This window comes from Thamnophis sirtalis, unplaced genomic scaffold, assembly GCF_051295495.1.
Source record: "Thamnophis sirtalis isolate CommonGarterSnake01/CBP01778 unplaced genomic scaffold, rThaSir2_p1.2 scaffold_12, whole genome shotgun sequence".
In the NCBI taxonomy this organism is placed as follows: Eukaryota; Metazoa; Chordata; class Lepidosauria; order Squamata; family Natricidae; genus Thamnophis; species Thamnophis sirtalis.
Genome location: NW_028261392.1, coordinates 67631762 through 67658509, shown reverse-complemented (window position 1 = coordinate 67658509; position 26748 = coordinate 67631762).

Below are 26748 nucleotides of genomic sequence, written 5' to 3'. Positions count from 1 at the left end.
GAGGACCCAGACTGTTGGGGTGATATGCTGACTCTGTAAACCGCTTAGAGAGGGCTGAAAGCCCTATGAAGCGGTATATAAGTCTAACTGCTATTGCTATTGCTACAGCCCATCAGCACCTCCGTCATCCCATTTCTAACCTCTGCACGCTCCATTTAGACCCATTCCAGGCTGCGGAATGTTGCCTCTCTGCATCACGTTTTCAGCTTCTGCATGCCCTGTTTTCAGCCTCCATTGGTCACATTTTTGGCCCGTTCCAGGCAGCGGGGATTGCCACCACTGACACTGCTGATCACCACCACTTGGAACCGGCCAAAAACACAATGCGCGGAAGCCAAAAATGTGGTGCGCAGAGGCTGAAGATATGACGCGCAGAGGCAGCGATGGGCTCTGCCAATCCCCACAGCCTGGAATGGGTCATAAACAGGGCCATGCAGAGGCCAAAAACATACGCATGGAGGCCGAAAACAACCAGAGGGTGGGGGCGGGTGGGTGGGCAGGTCTTCAGCAACATTCGCTGTATAAGATACCCAGACATTTCCACCCACTTTTAGAGGGGGAGGTGCATCTTACGCTCTGAAAGACATGGCATTTCTGCCGTTCTCCCAAGCGAAGGCAGATCATCTGCTGAGATTCTTGTAATTATAGGTGATCAAGAATAAAATACCTGTTTGTCCCACCCACCACCAGTGGTTCTCGTTGCTTCCACGTGACAAATACATAAATATTTCAATATTGAGCAAAGTATAAGACCAGGTTGTCAACAGATACGTTATATGACACAAAAATACTATAGCTTTAAATTCAGTGTGGCGGAGCAAATGGATTGAATAATGGCAACTTATGCATAAATAGTGGAATATAAGAACAAATAATTGAAATCTATCTTGGTATAATATTTCTAATGGAGAAATTTAAAGGATGTGCAAAGTCTGATAAAATGATCATTAGTGGTATATAACCTATCGTTGTCCATGTGAAATTAATGAGAAGAAACAAAAATGATTTATACCGTATGAGAGCATAATAGGTGTTTGCTGGCTTATTCCAAAAGGGAGCAGCATGAGACACATTCATACGTATGTGAGGGATTCTTATCTCCATCTTGGAAAGGCAGCTGCGGCCAGGCGGAAAAGCTTCCCATCCCCTTGTCCATCGGGCCCTCCTGAATCACTTTGCTCATAAACATCCAAGTTTATGAGGCTGCAGTCGCCTGTAATAATGTAATGCATTTCCAAGGACCGCTGATGTCCAGAGGCAGCCTCCCCCCCTCCCAGGCCTATAAAAACAAGTGTTAATGCACAGTAGAGAGAGAGAGAGAGAGAGAGAGAGGTAGGGGAGGGAAGGAGATAGCAAATGACATGCAAGTGAGGAAGGGGAGGGGAGGTCTGGAAATTGGCAGCTGTTTCAAACAGGCAAATCAACCACCAGGACCAACAGTTGCTGTGAGCAGCGTATCCTGGCAGGAGTCTTGCCTGGAGCTTTGCCTGGAGCTGGTCAGCAATTAGAAAAGAAACCATCACATCGAGGCAGCACCTCATCTCAACTACTGCAAGAACTTCTGGAAAAAGGCAAAGCATATAAAGCAGCATATATGCGACTTCATAGACATTGAGGCTTTTGTTTCAACTGAGTATTAAAAGACTAAGTATAAAGGACTGAATTATGAATGCTTATTTCTTCTGACCCCCTCCTCCGTCCAGTAACGAATGCCGAGACAAGCTTAGCTGGAATGCCACAACTCTTTATTAGCAGGAAACATAAATCTTGGTGGCTGCAAGCCCAAACACAACGGACAGATAAAGTACCTTGGCAGCAACCCAGACTTTGACAGATACAGATAACAGCTTCTCCAGCGTTGATAATTAAGTTGAATCCTGCAACCAGACTCCTCCCAGAGTCTCTCCTTAAATACTATCTTGAGAGAAGCCTAATTACAACCACCTGGGGCCAATTATCTTCAGTACCTGCGTAGCTGTTCTCTACGTTGATCTGCCCGCCATTGCTGGGCATCCAGGACCAACTCCCTTGTCTCCTCCCCACTGGTCCAAGGCCTGACATCAGGAGCATACTCCCTTTGGCTTTCACCACTGCTCCATGCCTCAGGTGCCTCCTGGTGGCCAACCAGCCTCTCTGCGCCCTGCTCGGAGTCGGAACCCTGCCCAGGGTCCTCCACATCTTCCAGAGCCGACTCATAAGGCCACTCGCTGTCGGAGTCTGTTTGCAGCTCCAACGGCTCCTGTTGGTCCACAACACTTATTTATGTGACATTTTTATATCTCAAGCAAATCCTAGAAGGGTAGAATTGGCTATTGGCTATTGGAAGGTGTGTGTTGCAACAAAGCATTGTGCACAGTTTGCCATGCTATGATGTGTCCAGTCCTTAGACAGAAAGCAAGCCTCATCTTATGAGATTTCTTGGACATTTCTGCACTTCCTTTCAATTGCTAAATGCAGCAAATTTCTTTGAATTTACTAATAATAAACTCAAAGCTTGATGTTTCATCTTTTGACTTAGTTATGGAAACACGGCTTGCTACCCAAACCACCAAGGCAATGTAGTTCTGTTTCATAAATTAATTATTTGTATTTTCCATTACTGGAAGCCTGCAACTTGCAGTGGTGGAATTCAGCCAGTTTGCACCATTTCAGGAGAACCGGTTAACTTTTTGAGCAGTTTGGTGAGCTGATTGTTGGAAGAAATTATTAGGGCAGAGAACCAGTTGTTAAATTATTTGAATCCCACCACTGGATAGGAGTATTTTTAAGGCACAAATTTCTTAACTTTATCCCTAATGATTTTATCAATTGAATGCAGTGATACAGAGCCTGTTTTGGCCTTTTTAGAATTATTGAGGTTTTGTTCTGTTTTTAGTTCTGAAGCAATAGCAATAGCGCTTAGACTTACTACTGCTTCATAGTACTTTACAGTACTTTTCTAAGCATTTTACAGTGTCAACATATTCCCCCCCAACAATCTGGGTCCTCATTTAATTGACCTCAGAAGGATGGAAGGCTGAGTCAACCTTGAGTCAGTAAGACCCGAATTGCCAAACTGCTGGAAGCCATCAGCCAGTGTGCAGTACTGCATTCTAACCACTGCACCACCATGGTCCTTGAAGAGCATGTGATGCGCAAAGATAATTGAAGTGTGGACTCAGATCCCTAAATCTGACTAATCCTCAACTTTTCCATTTGCTTTCATTGTACTGCCTAATGTAACTGTCAAGCAGGAAATGCATTCATGCTGCTGCAACCATCATCACTTCCCAACTTGCCAATAGACTAGGAGGGAGGGAAGGGTGAGATGGAATGCAGGCTCCAGGCTTCAAGAAGGAGACTCACGAGAGCCAAGGACAAATCAGTAGGTGTTTGCCAAGACCAGGTGCTTTTTATCATAACAATACAATGGCACTCAATTGGACAATGTGACCAATGCACCAATAGGGGAGGGGGAGGGGGAATTCCACATTTTAACCATGTAGATTTGTGTGGGAATCGGGTAGGGCTGGTTTTGCCTTCAATAGTGCCAAAATGATGCATTCAATAAAGTTCTGCCTTGAGACATTGACAGATCTCAAGAGTGCTTGCATTAGTTGGCTTCCTCCGTCAGGACATTGACAATAACTGCTACGGTGTGACTGAGCTATGCCACTAACGAAGTTAAAGTTGCTTTACCATAAGAAAGATCATATTATCAGATAATTTTCTTCTTTCCATTAAATGAATATAGGTCAGCTTCCAATCTCTGATCTCCACCTTTGAACATGTTTAGATGGCTGCTAAAAAGTATCCATGCCATTTATACCTGCCCTGGAACTAACTTCCCATGGATAGCCAAGAGCCTTCTCTCCCACACTTTGAAGAGGTTCAACGAGATATCTTTATTTTATTTTGTCCTTTTCTTGCAGATAGTTTCAATATTTCAAAACTATTCCATGGGTTGAATTGCCTGGGATTTAAAGGCTCGTTTAGGGTTGCTTTACTTTTATGACATGTTATCATTACTGCAGCTGGGTGATTTTTTGGGACAGTCTTTGGAGGTCAGGCAAATATGTGTAAGAAATAAATGAAAGATAAATTATGCAAGCTGGTCTACTTGATGCATGCATAGATATTTCCTTTCTCCGGCAGGATTCTTAGCCTAAATGTTTGATGAAAGGGTGAATTGCAGCAGGCCATACATTCTCACAACTTGAGAAATATGGCTGTCTCTGATGAAAAACACCGTCAGTTCCTAAGATTGTCTTGGGATGAAGTTACATATAATTTATTATGTAAGACTACTACCCTGAAGAGGTTATGCACAAAACACCTACTTCTTACGTTGCAGCACATTTGGCAAAGAATGAAACGTACAAAAACATTTCTCATGAGGAATTTCTCTGGCTGACCTGAAATTTCTTTCACTTCTCTCGGAAATCACCTAGATATTACTTTAAAGTAATTAAAATGGTAACTAGGTCAGAGACATTAACTGGGAAAACCTCTTCATCAACCCCAGGGATCTAAAAGTTATTCAAACAACAGAGGGCAATACTCAGAGTCCCAATGTGATCATAGTCAGACTCTCTAGCCCCCATTAACATCTGGGTGGCCAAATGTTAAGTATCTAAATTGTCTTCAAGGACATTCCTATGTAAATGTTTGTATAGAATTGTTCAGTCAATCCTCAAACTGTCAGCACAGAAAATGTTTCTGCACTGGGAAACTCTTTTAAAAGCAGCCCCATCCTTGCTTATAGCAAGAATTGCTTAGGAGCGAGAATATATGAAATCTGCCCGAACCTTAAGATTAAAAGTCATTGCCAAAATTACATTTGGTTGAACTGAGCTCTTCCTGTGCTCAAATTTCTGAAAATGCAGCCCAAAGAAATTAATGTTACCACTCTTGACTGAAACTACCACCTCATTACAAATTATTCCAGTTTCAGAAGGCAAACAGCATGACTGGACTGGTTAATTTTATTCTGGTAGTTGTATACACATATTTATTTACATTTATTAAATTGTTCCCTAGCTCATAATTTTTGGTGATTTCTCAGTGGGCCCTGATTAACATTTGACATCGATCACTTTGACCTGCCCAGAGATTTTAAAGTTAACCCATATATGTAATGAATGTAGGAAGAACCTGAGCAATCGTTCCATTACATGTAGATTATACAGGGGGAAAAGCAAAATGGAAGTCACTGGAGTGTGATGAAAGAGCAGTTGGGGGGGGGAAGGGGGGGAGGATTTGGCATCACAGGGCTTTCCCAACTGATGCCTGAAAGGCTGTGCAGTCCTGAGCTGGATAGGAGAGAGATGTTGGGGGAGGATGAGGTTGAGAGTAGCCACATCTTTCAATCTTTCTGTATCAAGTAGGCTAGAAGGTTATAGTTTGTCAAGATTCTGTCCATTAAGTGTAAGTAAATAAAGGATTGAACTCAATTGGATATTGCTGTGTTGTCTGTGGGTTTGGATCTTACACTCAATGGGATTTTAAATATAAGCTTCATTTTTAATACTTATGGAGTGCTATGTGAGACTTGGGCTAGAATGGCTGTCAGATGTATGAAGATGAATCATGAAACCATTTCAATCTGATGTCCTTTGCGGAATATACCTGGCACAGTAGCAGCTCAGTCCGTGACAATAAGATATGTTAGGAATGACACAAATAAGAAGACATTGGAAGGAGTGCCAGGAGTCTCTTCAACTTACAAACATCTTGTTGAGCAAGGAGAGTTAAAATGTGCAAATTGCTAAAATCAACAAGTGTTTCACTATCCATTATTTAGAACATTTGAGATATTGAAAGAATAAGAATTACTTAACTGGATTTTTAAGCACTCATTGGAACTAAGGGGACAGTGAAATTAGCTAGGTAGGTTAAGATGGAAGCTATTCTCAGCCAGGAACTTTTCCCGCAGCTTTCAATGTTCTAGGCAGCGAGACAGGAGAATTTGCAAACACTTGTTTCCATATGGCAGAGCACAATGAGAGAGAACAAGTGAAATCAGGGGCCGAAAGTATCTGCAGGCAAAGAGGAACTTCCTAGATATTTCACTCAGGACTACAGGATGGTAGGATTCAGAGAGGAATGCCTTTAAAAAGATCCGGAATATACAGTACATTGACTTTTATTCTGGTAATTTATGAGGACATCCAGTTGATGGCATGGCACCATATCTCTCTCTGTGGACAGCTTTTATACTGCTGCCGTAAATGTTTGCATTATAAACGGCTAATGCAAACATCTTCTGAATATCTTGGGGTGCAGGTATATTGAGTTAGAAGTGTGACCTCCAACAATCAACAATGGTCAAAAGCAGAAAATGCTCTATTTTTTTTTTTGTGTGTGTGTGTGCAGTGAAAAGCGCAGCCAGAATACATTTCACTGCAGCTCCTGGATGAAGATATTATAAATCGGTATCTTATCATTGTCTCTAGGCTTTTATTGTCCAGGTGTGAATAAATTTCATTTTAGTTTAAAAACTGGCTCCTTTTTAAAACTATTTTTAACAGTTTTCTCTTGAAAGCTGGGAGTAGCTAGAATAACTTCTACATCTGATTATAATTGTTTTATTTTACTTGGCTTATTTTAGGCTTTCAGAGTCAACCATTCTGCCAAGGAAAATATTCGACATTTTAATCGAACGAAAGGATGGTGGTGGTGGTGGTGGTGGTGGAATGATACATTTCAAATACCATCCGTTACAGTAATTTTCCTAGGACCCTGTTTTGGTTTATTACAACCAAGGTTTGGATAAATAGATTGGGGTTACTTAAAATTTTATTATCTGATGTTTGTGTTATTTATTTTAGCCACCTCTCAATTCCTCCCATAAACCTGTCATTTTCTAAATTTAAATTTTTATTTCCCAGCTGATCTACACTTACAAATCACATGGGCGTAAACATCATTTAAAAGACTAAGTTTAAAGTAGTTTAACCTTTATATAGAGATACATTTGGTGATAAATGAACCCAATTGGATTCTTATATTCCCTAAACACCATTTCCTCCTAGCAGTAGAGCTGGATTCTGACCTTGAGCATTTTACTACTTCAAAGCCATTTGTTGTAAACAAATAGTGAATTATGTTTAGGCATCCAACTTTGTGATTCAACACCTACGTAATCTAATGCATTTAGAAGAAGGAGCACAATTTAGTTTTCATCCATTATTTAGTGTGTCAGTGATGACTTAGGTTTATGAATGGACCAGGTAATACAACACAAAGAGAAATTTTTATGTGACTGCATGCCTGTGCATTTTTTCCCCAGTGGATAGAGTTCAGATATTCAGTTGTAATCATGAATTTGGAGGAAGTATAGAGAAAAACAAGTATGCATGAACCAATCATTTCTGAAGCAACCCATTCTTTTTTTTAGCAGCATCCAATGCTAAGATTATTTATTAATAAGTAACATGCTTGATTTTTGCATTTAAATCACAGAACCTGACAACCAGAATTGCTTTTTTTCCAAAATTCTGCATGCCCAGGGAAATGATGATTCTGATAAATGATTAATCTCGAGATTAATCTCCTAGTCACATAGGGCAACAGGGAAAATCCTTAATGGGAAACCATTATTACTTTGCAATGTTAGGAGATCCTATATGTCTTTCATACAACTGGAGCAATGGGAGGGGGAGTGAGAGAGAGAGGGGGGGGTAAAATAAAGTACCTCCAACCACTGCCCTAAGAGACCAGTTTTTATTCCCTCATTGTTTTACAATTTCCTTTTTTCTTTTTGTATATTATTGTTTAGATCATAAGTCTGAAGGTAAAAATCTTTCCATCCTTTCTTCCATATGTTCCCCCTTCCCATAATTAAACTACAAACACACACACTCTCTCTCTCTCTCCATCTCTCTCCCTCTCTCAATGTCAGGCATCCCTCACTCAGTATCAAGAAAGAAAGAAACCCCCCAATTCCATTTGAGTAGAGATAAAGGTACTTTTACTGGACTGAAAACTGCTAAACTGAAGCAAGACCTGAAGCAAAAGAGCACAAACTTGTACATTTGCCCAAGACCCTCCACCCAGTTACCCTAACCCAGTGTCCAGTCTGCAACTCCCAAAGGTGTCATGTGAGGTGCATCTTCAAGTGGCCTCATTCAGCTGCTATGTAGAGATGATTAACCTTGACCCAGCCCAAAGAACCAGCCATCTGCATGCACAGAAGAGGGCGAGAACAAAGCTCCCTTCATAATAACTCCTCCAGTACCTAGTAATCCCACAAGCCCCCACCCTCCCCATTGCTTTGGCAGCTGGTAGCAAGCAAGCAAAGTAGAGGCTGACACACACACACACACGCACACACTCACACAGAGTCAACAATCATAGAATCACAGGGCTGGAAGGGACAGTGGGAGTATACGAATACAATCCCTCTGCAGGAATCAAGGCAGGAATCCTTACTTCATCATGGACAAATATTTTCTTGAAAACCGCCAGGGATGGAGCACCCACAAGTTATTCCATTGACTAATTGTTTTCCCTGTCAGAACATTTCTCCTTAATTCCAGGCTGGATCTCTCTCTGATTGGCTTCCCCCCATTGCCTCTTGTCCTGCGCTCAGGTGTTATGGAACATAAACCAATCTCCCCTCTTCTCTCTGAAAGCCCTTTAACTATTAGAAGACAACTGTCGTATCACCTCCAAGCCTTCTCTTCATTAGGCTAAATAAAGTTCCCTTTCTGTTCATTGTATGGTTTAGCCTCCATCTTCGTTGCTCTTCCCTGTGCTCTTTCTGGGCATCTCTTTGGCATCGTGGTGACTAGAACTAAACACTCCATTGGCAAATGGTGGTATAGAAGGACAAAGGAAGTGACTTCAGAAAAAGCAACTTTGCTATTCATATAGGTTCAGTGTTCAATGATCCCAGAAACCCAAATTGCACCCAAATTGAGGAAGACTATTAAAATACATGGAGAGGAATTATATACAGTTAATTATATGTATTAACCGTACATATTAACTGTATTCATTATTAAACAAAATTATGTTACATATGCATAGTAGATGACAAATCTCTGGCCAAAATATTTTAAAGATGCATAAACATGTTTAGACATCCAGTAATGTTCTGCTCTAATTCTTATTCAAAAGAAATATATTTTGCTGCCAGTATTATACTACCAATTTTTAAATTTATTACAATCAAAGATCAGTTAATAATAATAAGAAAATTTGACAACTAGACAAATTATTTGGGTATTAAAGTTTCTTTACCATGTGGAATGGGGAAAAGGATCAATTACCCTTAAGATTAGTTGTTCTGTTTGCTTCACCTAACTAAATCAAATGAAACAGGATATTGGTACCAATACCCCCTGTGGGGAGGTAATTGGGTAATGAACGTCCGGTCTCTGTTTTGGGAGATTGTGTATGAGGTCTACGTGACACAGGAAGGCCAGGTACTTTGGGGTGATCGATATGTTGGCTGAGAGTATAAAAGACTGTAAACAACTGCCCTTCGGGGTTGAGATTTTGCTTGACCAATTGCTACTGAACCTTTGCACAAATAAACCTCTCCCTCTGACAAAGAGCTGGTCTTGTCTCATTTTCTGCTACAATAATAATATGTAAAACAAACAAAAATTGAACCATAATTGACCCAATAATAATAGCCATTAGTAGAATAAATTAAAACACTAACATTGGTATGTAAGATAGCAAAAGCTTGTACCATGGAGTTTCATGGCATAATGTCAGCAGTAGAGAAATGTAAAAGGAAATCAATCCAACCAGATAACTCCCGGGTTTCAAACTCACGGCATCACGTTGCCATTATGTGACATAATGTGATGTTTTTTTTCCCATCGCTGAGCTGGGTTGGGTGTGGCCTATGTGCGATGCATCCGGCCTGCAGCCCCCCAGTTTGATACCTCTGAGATAAACTGAAAGAATCGGTGCATTGAGAGATAATCAAACATCCTTATAATATTGGCAGCACACGGCCAGCTGACTCCATCTCTCCAGAGTCACATAGGCAAAGTTGTTCAGAGAAAGGGACGGGCACGGTCCAACCCTGTGAAACTGCTGAGACTTAAAGCACACTTGCATAAACGCCCTTTTCAGTTCAGTGTAAGTCCATATACATAATTTATAGGGACTCTCTAAATTGTCAATGACCAATCGCCTTTTTTTAATAAGATCTATTTCCCTTAGGATGGTGATCCAATGATCGTTCAGATTGATAAATGTAAACCTATTTTATGGCATCTTCTGTTTTACCTCAGATATCCAGCTAGAGTTTATCATGAAAAGTTAAAGAATAATATCAGTCTCTTGATATTTCAGTCTGAGGTAGACTGAATTTTCACTAACCAAACCTGTTTCAGCCCACATCCACTACTGATGCATAACTGGAATTAGTTCTTGGGCTCCCAAATAATATACACAGTTCAACTGGATTTGGATCATCACAATATCATTTAATTTATTTATTTAATTAATACAGCTGCCTATTGGCCCATGGTGACTCAAGGCGTCTTACAGAATATAAAACCATATTTAAAACAATAAAGCTAATGAAAAGAATGAAATAAATTAATATAGTATAATATAATAAAATCACCCCCCCACCCCAGCGACAGCAGATCACACGAGCCATTTAATGGGCTCCATTCTGCTCTTGGTTCCCAGGTCCACCGGCAGAACCAAATCTTTAGCGCCTTCCGGAAGAGCGTTAGAGTGGGAGCCATTCTAATCTCTGGGAGAATGATGTTCCAGAGAGAAGGAGCCACCACGGAGAAGGCCCCTCTCCTGGGTCCCACCAGGTGTTTCTCCCTTGGGGATGGGACCCACCGCATTCCCTGCCTCCACACTCTGATGGGTCGGGTTGATGTGACCGGCAAGAGACGGTCCCTCAGGTAATCTGGTTCCAAGCCATGAAGGGCTTTGAAGGTGACAGCCAGCACCTTGAATTGCGCCTGAAAGCAAATTGGCAGCCATTGCAGCTCCCGCAGGAGAGGTGATACGTGTGCACACTGGAGGGTCTGCACAGAACTATGCAGGCCGCTGCGTTTTGCACCAATCGGGGCTTCCAAATTCTCTTCCAGGACAACCCCACGTACAGTGCTTTGCAATAGTCAGGACAGGAAACGGCTGGGGCGTGAATGACTGTGAGTCGGGATTGTTGGTCAGGAAAGGGCATAACTGGTGCACAACCCGTAGTTGTGCAAAGGTCCTCCTGGCCACAACTGCCACAACTGCCCTTCAAGCAGGAGTCGTGAGTCCAGGAGAACCCCCAGGTGACGCACGGGGTCTGTTTGCGGTAGTGCCACTCCATCCGAGATTGAAAGATGGCAATTCTCCCTGAGCCAATGAACCCCAAACCCAGAGCCACTCGGTCTCGCCAGGGTTTAATTTCAACCCGTTGCTCCCATCCTTGCCAAACAGAATCTTTTTTCCAGACAACTGCAAAATTCTGTGGTTTTCAAATTCACTTTTGAGTTTTATATGGTTTCATTGTTTTTATTGTTGCTATTTTGCATATTGTTATGGCCGCTACTGATTACAGCTTGATCATTGTGCTGTTTTCTACGTTATTTTTTATTATATAAAATATGATTGAAACTGATTTGTATGTTTTCCAAAGAGAACAGCAATATAAAAGCATAATAACCAAACAAAGGAAATAAAGTTGCAAAAGTGAAATAATAATAAAAAAAAAACAGAACATTTTGCTGTTTTTAGAAGTAGTAAAACACTGTACTGGATAAAAGCCAGATTCTTTTATTAGAATAGGGAAATTGCTATTTAGTTAAGTTGGGAACTGGATTCAATCTCATCTCTAGGATTTGGGGTCAATCTATATATGAGTGATTTGTAATAATCTGTTCTTTGTGCCCCGTTGTTTCATTGCTGTAATAATGCGGTGCAAACACAACCTCCAGCCAATACCAGTTGTTTCAATATATCTTACTACAACCAGGGGTGGGTTACTGCCAGTTTTACTACCAGTTCCCAACCCATGCGCCATGCATGCACATGCACTGTTCAATGTAAATTGTTCTGTGTGCGTGCGGGAGAACTGAAATCAAAATTATATGCCAGATATTGGAGACTTTAGAAAAAATAATAAGGAAATAAAACTTCTCATTATTTTTCATGAAAAAAATTATGCTAATATCTAATCTTTTAAAGGATTCAATAAATACTCAATGCATCAATTTTAACTTCAAAATTCCCTAAGAACCTTCAAAGGGGTGGGCTGATGGGGGCTTGCAGGGTTTCGGGAGAACTTCTGGCTAAGATTCTGTGCAGTTTAGAGAACCCCCAAATCCCACTTCTGGCTGGCCCTGCCCACCCCTGCCCACCCCTCCCAGGAGTCCCCATGCGGCCCGTTTTGGATGCAGGTGAGTGCAGGGCATGGGCAGAGGCTCAAGGGGGGGGGTGAAAAATGGGCCTACCGGAGGTTCAGGAAGGCCAGAAATGCATCTGTTTCTGGCCTCCAGAGGACCTTTGGAACCTGGGGGGGGGTGTTTTCACCCTCCTGGAGGCTCAAGGAAAGCCTCCGGGACTCGGGAAGGGCAAAAATGCCCCCCCCCCGTGGTGCAGGAGGCCAACTAGGCCACACCCACCATGGCCCACCCGGAAACTGGGCAGAGAACCCTTTGCTAATTTTTTTTGAAGCCCGAACGTGCTTCAGGATCACTTTGCATGAGATGGGGAGGACCAATTAGGGAAACAAATCTAGCAGCAGAAAGATATGTATGATTTTGTAGGTCACTGTTGTAAAAGCAAACAATGGCTTTCTAACCACAAGTACATTGTGGAAGAATTAATAGTGTACTGAAAAATAAGACCCAGTGATGAGATCAGACATCTGGGGTTTTTTCACCACTGCCCATCATGATTTATAGAAGTAGCTCTTATTATGTCAGCCTTCTGCCAAATCACCAAGAGCTTCGTCCAAGAGATTAATTTTTATATCAAATCATAAAACCTGTACAACAAAACCCTGAAGGGACAGGAGTCTGCCTCTGTTTGAGTCCTATAATATCATGCCCTGCAGCTGGACTGAAGGTGCGGAATGGGGGAAAGAAAGCATTTGGAAATAGCTTACGATATGATTCTCCATTTAATAGATCGTTTCTTTCTTTTTCCAAAGTTTAAGAAAATACCAGAGACACAGCATGAGTTGAGGAAGATTACTGGACAATCTAGGGGAGGAGGGGTTTATAATACTCTTGGGTTTATGAAATGTTCTGCAGAGATCTTCAGACTGTCTCTCCGAATAAGCCTTCCTACTCTGAACATTATTTTCTAATTTCTTTTTGTCCGTCAAACAACTGAAAATGAAAACGTGGACATTTGAAGCATTTCTTCAAAAGATTTTCATGTGTTATTCCACCCAATTTATGGACACTAATATTGATATAGTACTGCTTATTTGAGGTTAAATTTGAAGAGTTAAGAGAAATTTATACCTATATCCACAAAACTGGGATGATATGGTTCTCTTAGATTGTCATCATAGCCGTGTTTGTTACAATTCTCAATATTCATCCATGTACAAAGTCTTTGAAATAATTTTCACATAGTTTTCTACCATTTGAAAACATTTGTTGCAGGTTGTTGGGCTATAAGTATAGAGGTACAATTGTAGCAATTTTGTGATTGCTCTCATTTTTAAGTTTCATATTTCTCTATTGTTGCATAAAGCAAGCACTACTGCTTTAAAAGATACATTGTTATCAATTCAAAAGTAAGATGAAAACCAATTCCTCTGTCATTACCGTCTGTGTGTGTCTCTCTGTGTGAAAATATTTATTTTTCCCAGGTCCCATACCCGGCATAATTCTTTATCAAGCACTGGGGTATATTAAAACCAACTAACTTTAAAGTTAAAAGATAAAAGATAAAGGAAAAACAAAAAAAGAGAAATAGTAAAAAATAAAAAAAAGAAAAAGAAAAACAAGACGCACACACAAAAAAGGAAAAACAGGAAAAATCAATAAACCCACTACATTAACACAGCTTCCCATCATCTTTAAATCTTAAACAATGTACCTCATTCCTAATTTCAGTTATTTTATTACTTGCAGGATTTCAAACTATATTGGAACCAGGTAAGTTAGTCAAATGGAATTCTCCAACTAAGAGCCTCATTACTTTATCTATATATTCAAACCTTTAATTTATCTCTTTTTTATCCAAATATCCAAACTTTTCTATAAAGCCATTAAACTCAAGTACTTCTTTCATTTTTCATTTCCAACACCTCCCATCCTGCCCTTACCCACATCCACATATAAATTTTATACCTTCCACCCTGCCTTTACCCGTGTCCACATATATATTTTATCCTCATCCATTGCTCCTCTCATATTTACTCCACCTTCCTGGAGACTCTCCGACTAATCTTTCTTCACCTTATATTCAAATAGCAATTCATACAAAAATCAGCTTACATTCTGACTCCGAGTAATCTAATTGAACTTTCGCTACCCTTCCATCTCCCCCGCACCTCCCAACTCCGTTCGTCCCAAACCACAACTCAAGAAAATCACGATCTACGATCTCCTCGCCTGGAAAGATAATTCATGGGCAATTTAGATTAGAGTTCAAACAAATCTTATATACAATATATGTCCAAAATCAGCAGCGCTTCTTTCAGCCTCCATGTCTCATCATCGATATACAACTTTGCCCTTTTTGTACCAGGCAGAAATCATGAAATTTTATTCAAGCTAAAAATTTGAAAAGTATTTTAAAAGCATCGCTGGATCTTTATTCTTAACTCTTCTGCCCTTCCGGAAGAGGAAAGCAACGCTCTCCGCCTTGTAGCCACGTGTCCCGCTGCTTGTCTTCTCCTTCTCCTTGTCTCTCTCCAAGTCCGGATGAATTAGGAAGTCCCCCCTTCAGAATCTTGTAATAAAAATCTCGGGCTTCACAAACAGAATTAAGACGATGTTTTTGATTCTCAAATGTGACTGTAATGCCAGCTGGGACTTCCCATTTATATGGTATCTGAGAATTTCTGAGTTCTTCGGTTAAGAAAGTGTAGTCTCTCCTTGCTCTTAATATTTGAGATGGTATTTCTTTAAAAACAATCAAGTCCTGTCCATCAATTCTCAGCCTCTTATTGTAAAGCTTCTGTATTATCACATTTCTGGATTCCCTTGTGGTGAAATATATAATTATATCCCTCGGAAGCTGTCGCTGTTTTGCTACACACGAGTTCTGGCGGTAAATTTTTTGAATCTGCCAATCAAAGTTAAGTCCCGGACTTCCCACCGAACGACTAAGAGCCTCAAAGAAGGTCTGTTTCAAATTCTCCTGTTCCTTTTCACGCAGTCCTCTAACTCTTATTGCAAACGCAGTCTTATTATAATTTATCATGACAAGTTGTTTTTGAGCATTTTCAATTTCCTGTTGTAACGTTTGAATTTTGGATGTCAAATTAGAGTTGGTTTCTTCCAAAAGTTCCAATTTATCCTCCATTCCAGCAATATAGTCTGTCATAACTGTCATAATTCCGATCATATCCTCCTTTGTTTGAGCAATTTTAGCATCAAATTTATCATATAAATCCGATATAAATTGATTGATTTCCTGTCTGAAATTGTTAAGGGTTTCGAAAAGAAATGCTTGCGTTAACAAATCTCCAGTAGAGGGCGTAGGAGGCAAGGGCAGCGACTTTATAGCAATTTCTTGAGATGTGTTATTAAGGAAGCACTTCTGCTTCAATTTGGGAGCCATTCCAAAAAAATAAAAAAATTGAAAAACGAGCAATCAAACAAGCCAACAAACAAAGTCTCTGCTCCCCTCAGTTTTAAATGGGATACTATTTGTAATCTTTTAACAGTTGATACGGAGAAGTCTTCAGGAAAGTAGGGCTGATTGAGTACGTCACATCAAACGCAAAAGCTATAAGATCGCCATCTTGTGACGCAGCTAGACAAAGAAGCCTTTTGTAAAATTGAAGCTGGTATTTTGAATAATAATAGAAGAGGTTTCTCAGGAATGGTCCCCGCTCGGATTCGGATTAATATTTAAATAGCTTAGCTTTTTTTAGTGTTTGCCTTTTCCTTTAAGCAATTGGATTTAATTTTTCATATGCCTAAGACTACTAGGAACTGTGTGTGTGCATTACCCAAATGTCTTATATTTAAGCAGGATGGAAAACTTCACTCAGAGTCTGCTTTTCCTGCTCTGCTTCCTGGAAGGATCATGTAATTTTCAATGATAACATATTATTGACCAAAGATCAGAAAATAAAAACTAATCTATTGGTCTCTAAATCTTATATCATTAATGAAAGAGAATATTTGTAGTTCAATGGGGGGATTAAAAAAAGATTAATACCAGTTCTGTAGGCGTGGCTTGGTGGGCGTGGCAGGGGAAGGATACTGTAAAATCTCCATTCTCACCCCACTCCATGGAAGGTTAGCACAAAATCCCCATTCCCTCCCCATCAGCTGGGACCCAGGAGGCTGAGAATAGACGGGGGCAGGGCCAGTCAGAGGTGGTATTTACTGGTTCTCGAACCTCTCAAAATTTCTGCTGCTGGTTCTCCAGAACTGGTCAGAACCTGCTGAATTCCACCTCTGGCTCAGGGTTGAACTGCGGGGTTCTTGGTGCTCTCTGAGCTTGCTGACATCCTTTCAGACATTTCATTACCAAACTAGATAACATCTTGTCTCATTTTTTCCCTTATCATTTAAAATGTAAAACCAATTAAAAGAGACATGATGGTGCAGTGGTTAAAGTGCAATATTGCAGGCAAATTCTGGCCATTCTGCCAGGAGTTCAATTCTGACAAGGCTCAATGTTGGCTTAGCTTTCTATCCTTCCAAAGTCAGTAAAATGAAGATCTAGATTGTTGGGGCCAATATGCAAATAATGCTTACATTGTAAACCATCCAGAAAATGATATAAAGCAATGGTATATATGGGGCAATATACCTGTACTTTAGCCCCCTCCCCAACATTTAGTAAATACTATTGCTAAATGCTGGAGGAGGGGGGAGGGAGGCATATGAAGCTTTGTTCAAAAATAGAGACAGAAATGATGCAGGCTTATCTTGGTCCACTCATCTCTATTAACAAAAACAGCCAGGGATAATAAAAATTGGCAAGCATCCATTTCCTTCTCATTGTACGTGATTCTAATTGTGGCCACAGCAAGAGAGAGGAATTGAATCAGAACAGGATTGATCCTTTGGTCTTTGTTACACTCCAGCTCTGGCTAAGGAAAACTATGAAAACTGAACTATTTCTGAGTTCAGAATCCTCATAAGGGCTCTTAGATTCTGGAAGACTTTATTTCCAGGGATTTTTGCACTGAGGGTTTACACTGTTACTTAATGATGGACCCGAGATGCTTGTCCTCCTCGCTGTTGCTAAGAGATAAGATTTGGGAAAAGGAAGGGAGGGTATTTCAGAGTGACCCAGATTTATTTATAGGCCTGTTTGCATTTCCAAGGGAGTTGGAGCTCTTATTCTAAAGATTTTCATATTTCTCAACTCTGTTCCAAACTTGGTAATATCACTTCTTAATATGATAACATATATAAAGCACTGATCTGCAAAATGGTTAAATTATACTCTTTGAAAATTAAACATTACAAGTATTTCTGGTGCCTGCATGATATCCTAGTTATCTTAAAATATCACATCCCTTACCTTATTATTAGGAAAAGAAAAGATGGCAAATTTGAACATTCTGGCATCAGCACAACCAACTACGCAATTATGAAGACTCTTTTTGTTTGTTATACATATAGATAGGTGTCACACAATTTCAGTTCCATTTCCAAGTTATTACGCATAGGTTACTGGGATGGAGATGGAAAATGAGTTCGGTTTTGACTGAAAATTCTGCTTAAATATATTAAATTTGTGCTTGTGTATGTATGTGCTTTCCCACTGTAGAAATGGCTTTTAGATGAGATTAACTGTGAAACAAATTGACAATCAGAGCTATAATATTACATTATGGAACCAATAGTAAACCAAATATGGTAAATTAAGTGATTTAACTTAGACTAGGAGGAACGGATGGCTTTAACCAGACTAAAAATCTGGCTCTGTTTATCCTCACTTGCATTGTGCAATGTGTGCACAACTTATATTGGGTCTTAATGCAATAATATTGACTGTGTTGTGATGTAATCTATCATTTAAGCAATGAAACTAATTGGTTTATATTTACCAAATATAGGTAAACTCTATGGATTTCGATGTGATTTTCTGTGAAGTAAATGAGTATGTGGGAGAGGAACTGATAAATGGAAATGCAAACGAGAGGCAAAAGACTAATAGTGTGGGGGGAAATCTTAAAATAAAAGCCAGCTAGGCAATCATACTGAGATTTATAGAGACACAAAAAGAGCAGAGAGAGAAAAAGGAAAATGCTGTCCAAGAAAAGAACAACCTAAAAGCAAAGAGAGAAATGGTGGGAAGCAAAAAAGAGGAACTCGGTGGAAGGTTACTCAAATAAATTATAGAAGAAAGGCAGGGGAAACTCAGAAGACATACAAAAAGGAAAAAGAAGAAGAAGAAGGGAACTCAAGAGTAGGAGGCAGAAGGAGAAAAAGAAAGCTGTAGAAAAATAGAACACTGTAGAAGCTGTAGAAAAAGAGAACAAGGGATGAGTTAAGAGAAAATACTTAGGAAAGGAGGAAGGTAAGAAAATGAAATATGTTGATACTGTTTATGGTATACAGTTAAGATAATATTGTTAAGTATGGATAACCAATTAAGTAAAATGCTTGTTATATTAAAATGGAACTTGATGAAATATGCTGCATGTAGAAACTAGAAATAACAAATGGAAAATGAAATGACAAAATTGGTATACTTTTTTCTAAAAGAGTTAAAAATGATTTTGTTTATTTGTTAAGAAAAAATTAAACTCAAGATGGAAATAAGGGAAGAAAATATGGGACCGAAATTAGAAATGATAATGTGATGTAAAATTAATTATGTATAAAGAGAATGTAAAAAGGGGAAAAAAACATGGACAACACTTTGTTTGTAAAGAGGTTTTAAAATTTGTAACAAAAAAAATATATATTTAAAAAGTGTTATTCCCTCTGAACCGCCTGGAATTTGCAATTCGAAGATTCCTTCCTCTCTGTGTCTCAGATTTTTTTTCTCAGTTTCCTTTCCTCCATGGCCGTGGAGCTTCTTGGTTCCTAACGTTCAAATGCTGCTTCTTCCACTGCAGACACTGTCCAACTTTCTCTTATTCTAGAAACATCACCTGCCAAACTTTCTTCCTTCTTTTAATCTACCTACTCAGGGAGCAAACTAGTACCTGCAATTTAGCCAGTTTATAGATTGGTGTTTAAAGTTCTTTCTTTCAAAGCTTCCGTGCTATCTTGCAAGTAATTCTTAGAAGTTCTGTTCTTAGGATATGATGCTGATGCTCTTACATTAGGGGAAAAGCTGCCAAAAGATTCCTTTCATATCTATATAGCTCATCAAGTGCCTTGATATTTTGGATACAATAACAACAACAACGCCTTCTTTCCCCCCCCTCGCATCCGTCAGAGGGATCATAACTTTCAGGTGTGCTCCTTAGAAGGTGCTCCCTGCAGGGACCAATCACCACTCACCTTGGATTTCCCTAAAAACGCAGTTCTGATGGAAGGCCAACAAACCCTCCTGTAGCTTCTCAGCTGAATGCAGCAAGCCAGTAACAAGAACTGAATTTTTCCCTGCCCACCTCCCTTCTCTCAAGTGCAAGATGTGGATATTCAAATGGTGCAGATTAAATCAGGGAGAGAAGAGAAGGTAATCCAACCTACCCATTTTTGCTACTCCCTCTCTTCCTCACTGGGGAAAAAAAGACACAAACACAAAGGATAATTAATGGTTAATAGGCCTTCAGTGGCACAGGAAGAATACCAGTTCCTCTGAGCAGTCTTGAAGGGCATTGCAAATAGCTTTCACCCACGGAGATAAATCCAGCTTCATCCTACCCTCTGGAAATAAAAAGACAAACTTTAATTTTATACCAAAATTTAAATAATAGAAATGAAGAGGTGGGGGGGGGAAATGCAGTGACAAATGAAGCAGCTGGAGAATACAAATAAAAAAGATATATGCATTTGGGGGAAGGAAGAGTTTATCTTGCATGCCTTTGGAGGCAAATTTTGACAATTTGAAATCATTAGGCTACCACAGTGCCAACAGCAAGGAGCCCTAAATAACTTTTAGATATTCCATTAGCAGCAACAGATTGAAAATATGACAGTTATTGAATGTCCTAAAAGTTCACAGTATGTTATCTACATTTTTCTAAAGTTCATGTTCTATAAACCTAGGAAAATTCTATCGGAGCCAATGCACAATTTTATCAAAGACCTTTATTTGCTTGTTACTAAAAGCTGTTGTTTCCCACTAACCCATCCTGTTTTACTTAACTGGCCATAATGATCAGATTTATTAGTTCTTCCACTATAAATATGTTGTAAAATTCCTGGATCAAAGGAGGGTAGCTAAGTTTCTTAATTTATTTTGCTAAAATAGCCTTCAAAGAGTTGGAGGTCTTCTAGTCCGACCCCCTACTCAAGCAGGAAATCCTACTCCATTTTAGACTAATGGTTCTCCAATCTCTTCTTAAACCTTCCATTGTTGTTTCACCCACAACTTCTGGAGGTTAGCAATTCCACTAATTGATTGTTCTTACTGTCTTACTTATAAGTAATTTCTGTGTCAGTACTTCATTTAGAATATGCAGGATGGATACTAAAAAAGAAGAACACCAAGACAATTCTCGGTTTGTTCTGAAAATTTGAAGGATGTTTATGAAGTTATCTCCAAAGCAGCATTAGGGGCCACCTTCTTAATCTTCCAGGTGAACCTGAACTGCAAGAAGAGTCTCTGGAATTCAACCCACAAAGCATTGTTTGTGTTGGGCAAATTTTATAACCCTTCAACCTTTCTTCTCCCCTACACCTTCAGAGTTGCTTAGTTTAAGCATTAGGAAATAAATGGTAGATATAATTAATCTTTAACCACACTGGAAAATAATTTTATAACCCATTCTGCTTGAATGTATGGTACTAGAAGGTGTCATCCTTCTGCACCTCATAATATAGAAAGATTCTGAATAACTATCATGAGGTTATCAATTATTTCCAAATCATTTAATTCTATGAATGAGAATAAGCCAAAATTGAAAGAAAAAGCAGATTGCAAAACTCATAATTGTTATATGTGTATAAGCTAAAAATAAGAATAATGACCCTTGGAATAATGAATAAGAGAGACAGAGAGAGCATTGAAACTACATTTTTTTTTTAAAGTAGCTAAACGTGAAATGATCTGGGAGAATTATTGAAGCAAGACTTACTGGAAAGAGATTTATTAGATTAAATGTACTTTTTACAAGGGATGTTGAAAAGGTTATATAGCCTTGAAACATTTTAGCCTCCAAATGAGTATTCCAAACATGAACCAAAGCACATGTATTCTGAGGGGTCTGTTTCAAGTCTGCTCCTGATCCGTTCCAAATGCAGGGTTTTCTTCTAAGTGGGAAACGAAATTTTGCATTTTCCAGGAAGCTGCTCCTGAGGGGTTCTAACTCTGGGCTGTTGTTTTGTGGATTAATTGTGGCCTACTTTTCTTTCTGATCCAAATGTTCTCCAGCCCATTGACTAAAGTAACAAGAAACCTTCCTGTCTGAAGCGGGAGGGGAGGATTATCTTTTAGTGCAGCCAGTTGAATGGTTACCATATACCAATTATTCCTGAGGAATAATTTTTACAAGCCTGCTATTTTAATTAGTTTTTATTATTTTATTTATTATATTTTTAAGTAGTTTTAAATCCCGCCTTTTGTGCAGGATCAACATAGATAGCAAAACTATAGAGGAAAACATTTTTGCTGGCAAAGTTTTAGCTTCTTTTAAAAGCAAATTGAGTGGAAAGCTCTGATGAGAATTCAGCTGAGAAACAAGTACCAAGCACACAAATTAACAAACACAGGAGCAACAAACTCAGATGTCTTGTTGAAATGCTTGCATTTATAAATTGAAATGCTGGGTTGGTTATTTAGATATTTTCTCTCTTGAGGGCAGAGTAAAAACTCAGAAATGGTTCCTTCTCTTCAAATATGATGTGCTATTGTCTATATAAGCTTAAGTGTACTGCTTCTGTATTTTAGCTCGCTGTGTAAGTCCTGTGATAACTATTTAATTGTCTATCTTACTTAAAATGTGGGCGGTGTTAGGAATATAATCTAACGGTTGGGTTGGCAATATATAAATCAGGTAACAATGTGTACCTGTTTCTTTAAATCATACTGTAAAATGTGATTGGTTGCTGTTTTTCCTCAATCGGCCATAAGAGGGAGCCAGAATGACTGTTAGATGCTGGGCTGATCTGATCTGAGTGTTTGGAAGCTGGCTATAAAGCTTTTAGAAGACAAAATAAGCACTTAGTTTGGGAACCAATGAATATCACTTCTTTGGTCACTCAAAGACACAATTTCTGAATGTAATTATGAGTCAATTTTTAAAAATGTAATCTGGAGAAAATTGCAGGTAGAAGGCAAAACCTCAAGGTTGTATTCCAAATGCATATAAACAGGGAGAAAACCCCACACTTACTAGCACTGATGTTATCTAGTTGAGTGATAAAACATCTGCAAGCAAACAGCCCAGAGAGCAGCAAGGACCCTGCACTCAAATGGATTGTATTCTCAAAGAGACCTGCAAACAATAGTTGCTTCTCCTCAGATGACGTTGGTGTTGTAGGATTCACATTGTGAATTTCAGAATGTGCCACTGAGGGTTGGTAAAGGTGGTTTCCATTGACGTTAAAAAGGCCATCTGAAGCACGCTATTTTAATCCATATTTCAACAGAAAATTAGGTTCTGTAACTAATTCAAGGCAAAGTTGAAGATATCAATGATAACGTTCTCTCTTATGTATTAAATCCTATCTGCAAACATCAGCTAAGCTAGTATCCAAATAAACAATGTACCCTCTCTCCAAAGAACAAAAGATGATTTGCTTAAGATATGCACATGTTAATTTATGAGCACTAGAAGTAATTACTGTAAATTAAATAGAAATAAACTCTAACCTACTATACTGGGGAAAATGTGTTTCATATTCTAGGGAAAGCAGAGAAACTTTGTGGTTCAAATAGTACTGTTTTACTTCCAAGATCAAAGTCTTTGCTTTACTCTTCCTTCCAGCTTCAAACATGATGATGATGATAATGATGATGATGTCACAATAACATATAAGTGAACATGGCTGAATTTTTATGACCCTTTCTTGAGGAATGCTTAATTTTATTTATTACCAGAAATTGATGATAAGAAGCTGCTAATATCCATTAGTTGATATTGAAACCTGACAGCTTTAAGACTTGCGTGCTTCAAATGCCAGAGTTTCTGAGCCAATATTTTGGTTGCTAAGCAAGAGCGTTGTTAAGTGAGTTTCACCACATTTTACAAGTTGGCCACTCCCACCCAGGCACCTGGCTGTCAAGCCACTCCCACAAAGCAGGCCACGCCTACAGAAGAGGTTCTAAACTGGCCAATGAGAATGGAAGTACTGGCAGTCAGCAGAATTAGCCTGTAATGATGCATTCTAACCACTGCACCACCGGGGCTCATGGTATACGACCGTGATGGCGAACCTATGGCATGCGTGCCACAGGTGGCACACGGAGCCATATTTTATGGTATATCAACCCTCAGCTTCTGCGCCCATGTGCATGCGGGCCAGCTGGAGGAGGGCCGGGGGGGGTCGTTTTTGTCCTCTCCAGGCTTCAGGAAAGCCCCCCCAGAGCCTAGAGAGGGTGGAAAACAGGCCCCACAGGCCAACTGGAAGCTTGTTCTCTGCAGAAGTGCACAGGTGGTGGTGGTGGGGGTCATGCGTGCATGGAGAGTTGGGTTGACACACATGCGCATGTGTGTGCATGCAATAGTGCACATGTGCACAATTTTGGCACACCTTTAGAAAAAGGTTAGCCATCATTGGTATATGATATAAAGTGTCATACGCATATACTATTTTATTCAGTTTATATATTCATGGTCTATAAATCATACATGAATATAATGTGAGTTGGCAGACACTGATATAATCCTCTGGAATGTTCTCTTTTTGGAAAGTGCAGGTTTGGGAATTCCATGTTTTATAATTAATTGTAATGCTAATCTTAAAATTATTTTAAATGTATCTCATTAAACGTGAGTGATTTTGCTCCCAATTGATTTCAGTATGTATCCCCAAATAAATTCTTGATCTATTAAAGGTGCAGGTTGCAATCAGTTTCAAAGTACATGAGAAAGGCTGCAATCTTGGATTTTTAAAATATTTTTTTTTTACATATTACTAGTTTATTTGGTCATGAATGTTTTAATAAGCACCCTGAGCAAATTGAACTATTTTATATTTTCAGCCTATAAACTAGAAAAAAAAAATCATGGGTATCTTCTTCCCCTTCCATGAACAGATTGTTAACAGGCTTTTCGTTTCATTTCTCGCCACAGTTGCTTTGTGTGAGCAATTTCTCTTCAACGAGCAAAATAAAGTAATGATTACTATTATTGAATCATGAATAAGTTATAATTCCAGAAGAATTGTTGTATACATAGGATGAAATTCAAAGAGTTACAAGAAAACATTTCATCTAATAGATTAAAGGAACATGCTGGGCTCACCAATTTGGGAACCAGTAAAACACGTTTATTCTCAAAATGCAGTAAATACTCAATACTTCTGTTCCTGCTGATCCTGACTGAACTTGCCTATTATCAACGGATCAGTGATTGGATGAACAGTTTCATTTCTGTTAATTGGTTGTTGGGACATGGTTTATAATTGTGATGAGAATGGGAAGTTACCTTGTTAAGTAGTATTTATTTTTTGCTTTCTTACACCTTTTTTTTCTTTTTTTAGTTTATGTTATTTTTACTATTGTAATTAAATATTCTAATGAAATTATTAGAGAGCAAAATAAAAAGACCTTGGATCCCACTATGGATATAGTAATAGAAATACCACGACAGTGAAAGGGCCCATCTTTAACTTCCTCCTCCTCTTTCACATAGCAACACATGAGCTAAACAACTATTAAATTGCGAAGGAAGATATAAAATGTACAATTGCAGAATGTTTGAAACTGTATAATCCCAACATCGAATACTGAAAATCTTGATTTAATGGATCCCCATTTAGCAAACTTTGAAGGCAACAAGCTATGTTTCTGTTTGGAAATCCCCCTGAAGTCTTTTGGATCAGAAGCGACAACATAAAGCAATTGAATGTATGTGAATTTTATATCATTTGCAATTTAAAAGTTGGGAGGAATGAACACAGCTTCCCCCATTTTGCTCCATTAAATTAAGCTTTCAGTGAGATAAGCTGGAAGGAAATATTTTCCAATTTAGCAGGAGTAATAGCAAGTTTATATAAATGTTCGGGTTTTGGATCAACTCTTTCAAGTGAAGTTTCACTCTTGTTCATCATTCCTTAAAGTTTTATTAGTACGTACCTGTATAAGTTTGCCCATCGTGGATATTAAAGTGAATTTTTTACCTTTTATTTTGCTGGAGGAAAAGTACTAACATAATTGAAATCTGGAAGAAAAATGAAGAAATCAGGTTTTATATTTGTATCAAAAATCGTAATATAAAGAGATAGAAAACAGGGAAACATGAGTATGTTGGCTTAAATTCAACCTATTAGAAAATCTCCACAGGATGAAGAGTTAGGGAAAAGTTTGCATTTGTGCAATTACATTACTTTTTTCATTTGTTCTCTGCCAATGCCATCAGAGGAAATATGTATGGGGAAAAAAATCATTATCATGATGAAAAATATATGATGGAAGTTTTTAAGATTCATTAGTTGGGATGCAACTATTTTTCCCCTCTCCATGTCCCTCCTGGTTTATGAAATCCTCACAGGAACCGATATTTCATTCAATCTAAACAATGGCGAATGACTTCTTGTGGCGTGGGATGGTGTTACCTGCTTTGAAGAGCATTTAACATCAACATGACGCCACTGGGTGAGTTGATTTATTGGCAACAATAAAGTATATTGAGGATACTCAGTTATACGTCTCTGCTCAAGACTGTCTATAACACGGGTGTCAAACTCACGGTGTCACATTGCTGACATGGGACATTTCACAACATTGTTCCCTTTGTGGAGCTGGGGTGGGTGTGGCCTGAACATAACGCATTCAGCCTGTGGGCCGTCAGTCTGACACCCCTGATCTATAAGGATTCTGTTGAGGTTCTCTGGGCCCCGCAGGCTGTTAAAGGTCTGGATGGGAGGAAAAAGCTCCAACTCCACCAAGATTAGTAGTTTTGGGTTTTAGCTTTCTCCCAAATTGTGGAGAGCTTTTAGATAGCAGATAAAGTTGGTGTGAAATTGTGAAGCAGTAAAGCCCAAGTAACTCCTTCCACAAATCCATCTTATATATCAATACAATACAATAGCAGCGTTGGAAGGGACCTTGGAGGTCTTCCAGTCCAGCCCCCTGCCTAGGCAAGAAACCCTATACCGTTCCAGACAAATGGCCATCCAACATCATCTTAAAGACTTCCAGTGTTGGGGCATTCACAACTTCTGGAGGCAACTTCTGTTCCACTGATTCATTGTTCTAACTGTCAGGAAATTCTCTCCTCAATTCTAAGTTGCTTCTCTCCTTGATTAGTTTCCACCCATTGCTTCTTGTTCTACCCTCAGGTGCCTTGGAGAACAGCTTGACTCCCTCTTCTTTGTGGCACCCTCTGAGATATTGGAAATACTGCTATCA